Source organism: Trichosurus vulpecula, chromosome 4 (genome assembly GCF_011100635.1).
Source record: "Trichosurus vulpecula isolate mTriVul1 chromosome 4, mTriVul1.pri, whole genome shotgun sequence".
Lineage (NCBI taxonomy): Eukaryota > Metazoa > Chordata > Mammalia > Diprotodontia > Phalangeridae > Trichosurus > Trichosurus vulpecula.
In genome coordinates this window covers 205,972,081-205,981,038 of record NC_050576.1, presented here as the reverse complement: position 1 = coordinate 205,981,038, position 8,958 = coordinate 205,972,081, and the positions used below count along the sequence as shown (strand labels likewise).

The 8,958-nt window shown below is 40.0% G+C and overlaps 1 pseudogene; it reads left to right on the top strand.

Moving 5' to 3' along the window:
* The first annotated feature begins 1,416 nt into the window (after window positions 1-1,416).
* Window positions 1,417-8,958, top strand: part of LOC118847004 — a 31,726-nt pseudogene continuing 24,184 nt past the window's right edge.

Below are 8,958 nucleotides of genomic sequence, written 5' to 3'. Positions count from 1 at the left end.
GCCATTACTATGGCTGCATAAGACCAATAACACCAGCACTAGCACAGGTTTTTTGATCTGCTTTTCTAAGGAAAGCAATTTTATGGGGTTTGAAATCTCACTTTTATTAAATATACATATATCATTCACTTAGTTCAGAGTTGATTGAAACAAAGACTCTTGATTCAAACAAAGGCCTCAATATAAGGCATTTGATTGCCTTAGTCCTCAGAAGCACCCCAAAACAAAAGACCACAAAAAGCTCCACTTTACCTGCCTGATTCAAACAAAGGCAAGATTAAAGACACTTGATTACTTTAGCATTCCAAAAGAGAAAACAACAGTGGAATTGGGGAGGGTGAGAAAGAAGAGGAGTACACCTAAAGTTCACATGCTGTCAGAGCCTGGCTAAACTCTTCAATCCACTTTTCCGAACATAGCAATGATTTTATGCTTTTAGAAGCATACAATGAATATTCATCACATTCATTTTCTGTTATCTTGATGGCAGGAGAAAAATTTCTGACGATGAAAATCATATGGATCTTTAAGACAAAACGGGATCAGTCTTCTGAGGTGGTATTCCTTGTACTATTCCATGGTGCTAAAAGAATGCTTATGAAAAACAATGTTGTCCTCTGAGCCTTGAAGTGAAATTGAGAAAGTGAATCATACAGACTTGAGTATCCTGATGATGTTCTCTTTTAACCTTATAATGTTATTTCCTCATTCTCAATGAATCATACATCCAATGGCTTCAAGTGAAAAAAAAAATAAACAAGGGAAAAAATTAACAACATTATTTCCCTTTCACTCATATTTATTCATATTCTCCAAGTTACTTGAAGGCTTTTCTCAAGAATTTGGAATTAAAGGTATTTTTTTCTCTTTTTTTATACACCTAGCTTTTATTTAAAAAAATAGTAAACCATAGTAAACCTTTCATAATTGTATGTTTTTCTAATGAATGTTTCTTTTGGGGGAAAGAAGGAGTAGAGTTATTACCAAAGTGGAAATTGGTAAAGAAGATGATGTCAAGGAAAGGGTTTAAGTGCAGTAGGAGGCCATTACAGAAAATGAAGAAAGCTGAATATTAGTATTTCCTAGCAAGAAATAATCTATTAAAGAAATGATAGATTTAGTATTTAAAAAGAACCTAAACATCATTTAGTCTTAGTTTTCCTCATTTTATTATTTTATCTTTGTGTTTTATTGATGTTCCTTTCTTTCTTAAAACACCATTATCTGAGGGAGCCAAGATGGAGGATTGGAGGTAGGCAGCCAGCTAACCTCTCCAAACATTTCCTTCCAAATAATTTTAAAATAATACAGCAAACAAAATTTTGAGTGGCAAAGTCAACAAAAAGTCAGAGTGAGACGTTTTTTCCCCAGTATAAGACAACTTAGAAGGTTAGCAGGACAGTCTATAACACTGGCATGGAAGTTGGCCAAGAGCATAGTAGCAGCAGCAGCAGCAGCATGGGCCTTGGAGGCAGCTACAAAAGCATCTCTGTTTACTCTCAGCCCAGTGGTGGGACAAAGGTGGGTGGGTGGGGAGTGTCAGACAACTAGCCAGAATAGATTACAGGGCACCCTTTGCTGGTATTGAGTACAGCTGGTTCTATTCGGCAACTTTATTGCCCATATGCAGTTCTGAGTCACAATTCTAAGGCAGAGAGAAACACTGATTGTCACAGAAGAGCAGAGACCCTGGTACCAGTTCCAAGGCAGAGCCTTTGTGACTACAGGGGAACAGGGTAAAGATCAGTACAGAGTACAGACCAGGGGAGAAAGGACCATACCTCTCACCACATACCAACACCTTGAAAGCACCAAAACCTTGTAGATCCCCAGAACTAGCTCTGAAAACAGCAGCATGAAAAAGTCTGAAACTTGGTGAGTAGAGCGCAACTTCAACACAATGTTCAAAGTCAAGAAACAGGCTGGAAAATAAATGAGCCAACAACAAAAAGGAAATAATGTTAAAATAAATAAATAATATTATTCTAATGATAAATCAATAAATGAATGAACAAATAAATAAATAATGAATTTTTTAAAAAAACATAAAAAAAGAAACCTCAATTTCACAGCTCTTAGGCATGATCCCTCCATCCCTAGCACCCCCACCTATCCCTTATTATCTACATTACCTTCTCTGGCAGCAACCTTTCTTGCTGACAGACAATAAGAATTAACATCTCTTCATTAATTCACCATGAACATAATAAGTGTGCATCACCCATGGCCCTCTGTCTTCCATCTTCTCTCATCATTTATGCTACTGCTTACTTTGCTATTCCTTCCCACAAAAGATCATGTAATAGTAATCAGGGAAGGATTTTTTGCTGTTCTTCTCTTTTGGGATGCTAAAGCTATCAAGTACCTTTAATGAGTCTGGCCTTTGTTTGAATGGGTGTTGCAACAATCTGGCTAGCAGTTGCTGTGGGGGGTGAAAGACCAACACAAGCCCAACAAAAAGAATGTGCCAGCACAGGTTCTTTTGATCTGCTTTACCAGGGAAAGTAATGTTAAGGGTTAACAATCTTACTTTAATTCAATATATACATATAAACTCACTTAGTTCAGGAGGAAAAGGCAGCACCCTGAACTTCAGAGCAAATACAAACAAATTACAAAAATACATTATAAACAGACCAAATACAATTCATAGTTACCAAGAAACCAGCATCTGGGTTGACGAGCCAGGGAGCTCATAACAACAGCTGGCCCAGAGTCACATGCCACTCCTCCTATGGCAGAGAGCCCCCAAGCAAATACCTCTCTTCTCTCTTTTTATACACTCTTTCGCCATCATCAAACTTCATCTGAGTGACCAGAAATCAGGCTCCTACTATTGGCTCTGGTCTTAGCAACTCCCCTTAGGGCCCTGAGGGCTTGACACCCACATATGCTTAGCACCTAGTAGATCGGGGTTTGGAACTGGGGCTTTGTACCTCTTAAGCCTCAATCAAAGACACCTAATTAATTTATCATTCCAAAACAGTAAGTCCCACCTTAGTTATCAATGCACTGGCACAGGTAAAGTGGGATCTTTTTTTGTCTTGGAGTGTTTCTCAGCATTAAGACAATTGGAAGTCAATGATTTTTATATGATGTGGTACTGGTGGTGGTTGAGGAACCAGCCCTCAACCAGTGCTCCTCCTCCCCCAAGAACCATCAAGCAGGACAGCTACCCAGATCCAAGAATGGTAATGCAAGAGAACCCTGCCTCTGCTCCAGCAAAGCAATTGCTGCACTCCTGCTCCTATCTGGTTCTTTTTTCCTCCCACCCTGTGGGCCAGGGGCCAGAAGCAGCCTCCTCTGGAGCTCTGGAAGTAGCCACTGGAGCTTCCTGCTGCTTCAGCCGCCCAACTCTGCCACCCCTGGCCTGGGGCCAGACTGTGCACTTCTTTCACCCAGATCCAGCAGTTTTCCCACTAACCTGCTCCATTGTCTTTGTCTTTTGTGGGTTGAGAAGTCTGGTAACTGTCACAGCTCAGTGACTCACAGCCCTGATGCCTGCTGCACCAGACTCCTGGTCTGTTTTGTCTTGGTGCGGCCCATGCTGGGCTGCATTCAGCTCCCAGCAAAGTGAGATAGACCCGTCCTAGCAACCATCCAGGCTGTCTTGGGCTGGAGACTTGTTTCCCTCTGTTATTTCCTGGGTTCTGTAGCTCTAGAATTTGTTCAGAGCCATTTTTTATGGGTGTTTGGAGGGATTTGGGGGAGAGCTTAAGTGAGTCTCTGTTTTCCAGCTGCCATCTTGGCTCCACTCTGAAAATTTGACTTTCAAACACAACATATCAAGAGAGGCATGAAAAGGTAAACAGGAAAGAGAAATCATAAGGGACTTACTAAAGTTGAACTGTTTTGTTTACATTCCTACATGGAACTAGGATATTTGTAACTCATGAGACCTTTCTCAGTATTAGGGTAGTGGAAGGGAATATACACATACATATAGATATACATATACGTATACGTATACACATATGTGTGTGTATATATGTATATGTGTATATGTGTGTATACATATCTGTGTGTACATATGTACACATATACACATATACATATATACATATAGATATATAGATATATAGACAGAAGGCACAGACTAAGTTGAATATGGAGGGATGATATCTAAAAAAATAAAATTGATGGGTGAGACGAATATATTGGGAGAAGGAGAAAGGGAGATATATACTGGCGTCAATTATTTCGCATAAAAGTGGCAAGAAAAAGCAGTTATAATGGAAGAGAAGAGGGGGTAGGTGAAAGGGAATGAGTGAATCTTGCTCCCATTGGATTTGACTTAAGGAGGGAATAACATACTCAACTAGGTATCTTATCCTGCAGGAAAGTAGGGGAAGAGGGGACAAGAGGGGATGATAGAAAGATGGGCAGATTGGGGAGGAGGTAGTCAAAAGCAAACCCTTTTGAAAAGGGACAGGGTCAAGGGAGAAAATTGAATAAATGGGGACAATGTAGGATGGAGAGAAATAGAGTTAGTCTTTCACAACATAACTATTATGGAAGGGTTTTGCATAATGATACATGTATGGCCTATGTTGAATTGCTTGCCTTCTCAAGGAAGGTGGGTGAGGAGGGAAGAAGGGAGAGAATTTGAAATTCAAAGTTCTAAAAATTAATGCTCAAAAAAATAGTTGTTTTTACATGCAACTGGGAAATAAGATATACAGGCAATGGGGTATAGAAATCTATCTTGCCCTACAAGAAAGTAAAGGGAAAGGGGATAAGGTGGGGAGAGGAGTGGGGTGACCTAAGGGAGGGCAGACTGGGAAAAGGGACAATCACAATATATGCCATCTTGGGGTGGGGGAAGGGTAGAAATGGGGAGAAAATTTGTAATTCAAAATATTTTGGAAATCAATGTTGGAAACTAAAAATATTAAATAATAAACAAATTAAAAGATCAGAGCTTCAGAAGACACCCTGTGAATGTATTGAAAAAACAAAAGAATCTGAGTAATTGGGGCAAAATGGCCATTTTTTTATACAGAAAGACTGTGGGAAAATCTGGATGTGATCAAGAAGCCACTAATAGCCTGGGGTGATCCCCCCCCATGTAATGGACAATGAAGGGCTGGCCTTGGGTCAGAGGTAACAAAGAATGAAGGGTTGGGGGTGGGGATGGGGACAATGACAGGACAGTTGAAAGGATTATTGAGTATCTAGGTGGGTATGTGTGGGATAGTTCAGGAGCTGGATTGCATTTTTGTGGTCCAGGTCCCTGACCCTGTCAGTTTCAATACCTTACATCTCTTCTAAATCTTGATGGTCCCCCTTATTTCTTTCTTTTATCTCATAGATCAAGACTTATTTTTCATAAAGCACTAAACTTTAAGTATTAAATAATTGATTTTATTATTTAATGTTTTCTTGAAAATTACACTTTTTGCTTTTCTTGCCCTCATATTTGTATTTTCTTCTTGTTGTTTCAAGACATTTCTTTTATTGATGATTAGATTCATGTTTACAAAGTATGAAATTCTGACTTTCAGCATAAACTCCCTTGCTTTTTGGAATATATCTTTCTAATCCCTTATCTAATTTCTCATAACTAGAATTCTCATGCATTGTTTGAATTTACCTTTTCTCCATATTTGAAAGTCTTTTGCCTGGCTATTTGCAAAATGTGTTGTTTTCGTTTGAATTTTTTTTCAACTAATAACCACATTTTTTGGAGCTGAAAGTAAAGGTTATTTGTTATGTTTTTTTCTGGGTAATGAGGTAGACATTTTCCCACAGGTGCTATTTTTCCCTGTCACCAGTTCAGATGAAAGTGAAGTGTCAGTGTCACCAGTTCCCACATTCTGCTGCGGCCCTCATTTTAACAGTTAGTCTTTATGGTTTTTTTTTTTTGAGACAACTTATTTTTTTCTCTTGATATTCTGCTGTTTTCATTTATTTTATGTGTATTCTCATCCCATTCAATTTCTTGGTTATTGATGAGGGCACAGTCTCTGGGAACCCCCTGGAACCTGGAGTACAGTCTCTGGGAACCCCCTTGAACTCTCCTTGAATCTTCCCACTTGATCTGACCTTAGCCTGAGGCTATAACCTTACATTATCATTAGGCCCAAATCTCTACTTAGCCTTGCCCTTTATTGTCCAGCTACTTCCCACCCTTGATACTATCAATATCCATGCCTTCAGCTACTGCCCACCCTTAATCCCATTCCCTGGGTTACTGGACTGTGACCTCATCCAGGTCCCATCAAGCTCCTCCTCAGGCTCCTCCTCAAGTCCCTCCCTAAACCCCTTTCTAGTCACCCCAGACCACCCTTCAATCCCTCCTACAATTTTTGTGTATATAATCTCCATCTTACCTCCATGAAGGTGCTCAGATTCAACCTAGCTCAGTAGATTGAATTCGGCCCACTTGTGAAAACAGGCGTCACAGAGGGTGAGATTTCTTAAGACAATCCATTATGGTGAATCCTTAATAACCTTTGTCTTTTCCCTTGGCTGAGAAGGCTTGAGTAGAATTCTTTCATCAGGACACAGCGTGTTGGTATTTTGGGGCCTCGAGAACCCCTAGAAACCTACCATCATCATTTTTCTTAACCTCTTCAGTTACGATAATTAATTGCATTTATCCATCTTAATAATGTCTTATTCCTTCTTCCCTTTCCCTCCCCTCTCCTCATTATACCTCTTTACAAAGAAGAAGAGGGTATTGAAAAAGAAGAAATCTAATCAATACTGGTAATCTACATTTTACTTCACCTTCCTGTTTCCCTTCCTCTTTTCTCTTTACCAATTTTAAATCACAATATCTAGTTCTTATACTACCCTCATTTTTAATCTCCCTTGAATGGTTTTCATTTTTTGATTTCTTGAAATATAGCTCCTGAAAACAAACAAACAAAAAATTGGTTTTTAAGAGTCCATTCTGTTTTAAATGGTGCTACTTGACTCCACCTATAAACTCAAATCATTAAGGCCTTCATTGAATGGCCAATAATAGCCCTAGCCCAAGCCTCTATGTCTCCTTGTTTAGATTTTGATGGCTTACAATGACTGTAAATAACAATTGTTTTCTGTTCTAGCCAGAAACTACTAGCTCTTCTCCTCCCAGACTGAAAACTTTGTAATAGTAAATGAAAGCATTTTTTTTTTGTCTCAGCTCCTGCCCAGCCCTTAGTCATGGAATGAACTTGGTCACAGACATACTGAGATCTGGAAAAGACCTTAATTCAAAAAGGTCAATGTCACCCGCTGCATCCTTGGCCATTAACAATCTTCTTTACCTTTGGTTTGACATTGGAGGATAGAATGAGCCCGGCAACTTTGCAAAGCTCTGACCCACTCACTTCCAATTCCTACTCAAGTCAAGACATTTCCTTTATGATGTCATTGATCCTCTTCAGGAATAAAGGATGAGCAAAAATCTCCCCTTTATGATCAAGTCTCCATAGCTGATTTTTTTGTTTTGTTTTGTTTGTGCCTATTTTCTCTCCAACTCTAATCTCCTTATCCATATTTTCCTGTTGTGATGAATATATTTCTATATATTTCAACTTTCATATTATTCTCTAGTTCTAAAAGATCTGGGCAGCTTTTATTTCCTGATTTCTTTTTTGATAATGGGTTTTAGGGAGTCCAGTAATTATTACTTAACTTCTATATAACCAGTTTTCCAAGTCACTTGTATTGACAGTAGAAACTTTATATTTTCTATTATTTTTTCAAAATCTTGATTTTTTTGTAATATTTCTTGTTGTGGTAGAAATGAAGAGGTTTGGGGTTGAGGGGTGCTCGAGACCCCAAAATACCGACATGCTGTGTTCTGCCAAAATAATTCGACCCAAGCTTCTCAGCTAAGGAAAAAGACAAAGTTTACTGAGGGTTTCCCATAGAGGATTGTCTTAAGAAATCCCACCCTTTGTGACACCTATTTTCACAAGCAGGCCAGATTCAGTCTGGGCTAGATTGAATCTGAGAGCCTTCATGGAGGCACGATGAAACTTATATACACAAAGATTGTAGGAGGGATCTAGGGTGGTCCTGGGGTGATGGGAGGAGGGGTTTAGGGAGGGTCTTGTAGAGTCTAAGAAGGAGCTTGATGGGACTGGGGTGACTAGAGGTCTAGACTCCAGGAAACAAGAATGGGATTTTCATAGGATTAAGGGTGGGAAGCAGCTGGACAATAGAGGGCTAGGCCAGGTAGAGATTTGGGCCTAGATAATTCAAGGGGAGTTCAAGGGGCCTCCCACAGTCTAAACCCCATCAGAAATGATGAGGTTAAGGAACCATAGGCTTTTGATGCACCCAGTCCTGACAAATTAATTCGACTCCAGCCTTCTCAGCCAAAGAAAAACAAAAATTTATTAAAGATTTGCTATAGCAGGTAGAGTCTTAGGGAGCCTGAGCATTTGTGAAGCTAATGCTAGGGGGCCAGAAAAATCTGGACTGAGCTACGTTGAATCTGGGCACCTTCATGGAGGCAAGATGAGACTTATATACAGAAAGGTTGTGGGAGGGATCTAGGGGTGGCCAAGTAGTCTGGGTTGACTAGAGGGATGGGAAGCCCCTTGAATCTGGAGTACAGTCTGTGGGAACCCCCTTGAGCCCTACCCAGAATCTTCCCACTTGATCTAGGTTTTCATGCCCAAATAGCCTAGCCTAGCCTTACATTGTCTGGTTCACTCTGGATTGCCTTCTGGCTGTTTCCTACCCTTGATCATGATCAAAATATCTATACCCTAGCTCTCTTATAGTCTGTCATCTCCAGGTAGCCTTCAGCTATTTCCCACCCTGGAGTCTGACCTCACCCCAGTCACCCCAGTCCAATCTAAACCCCTCCTCTAGTCATCCCAGACTACTCAAGACCACCCTAGATCCCTCCTACAATCTTTGTGTATATAAGTCTCATCTTGCCTCCATGAAGGGGCTCAGACTGAATCTGGCCCGCTTGTGAAAACAGACGTCACAAAGGGTGGAATTTCTTAA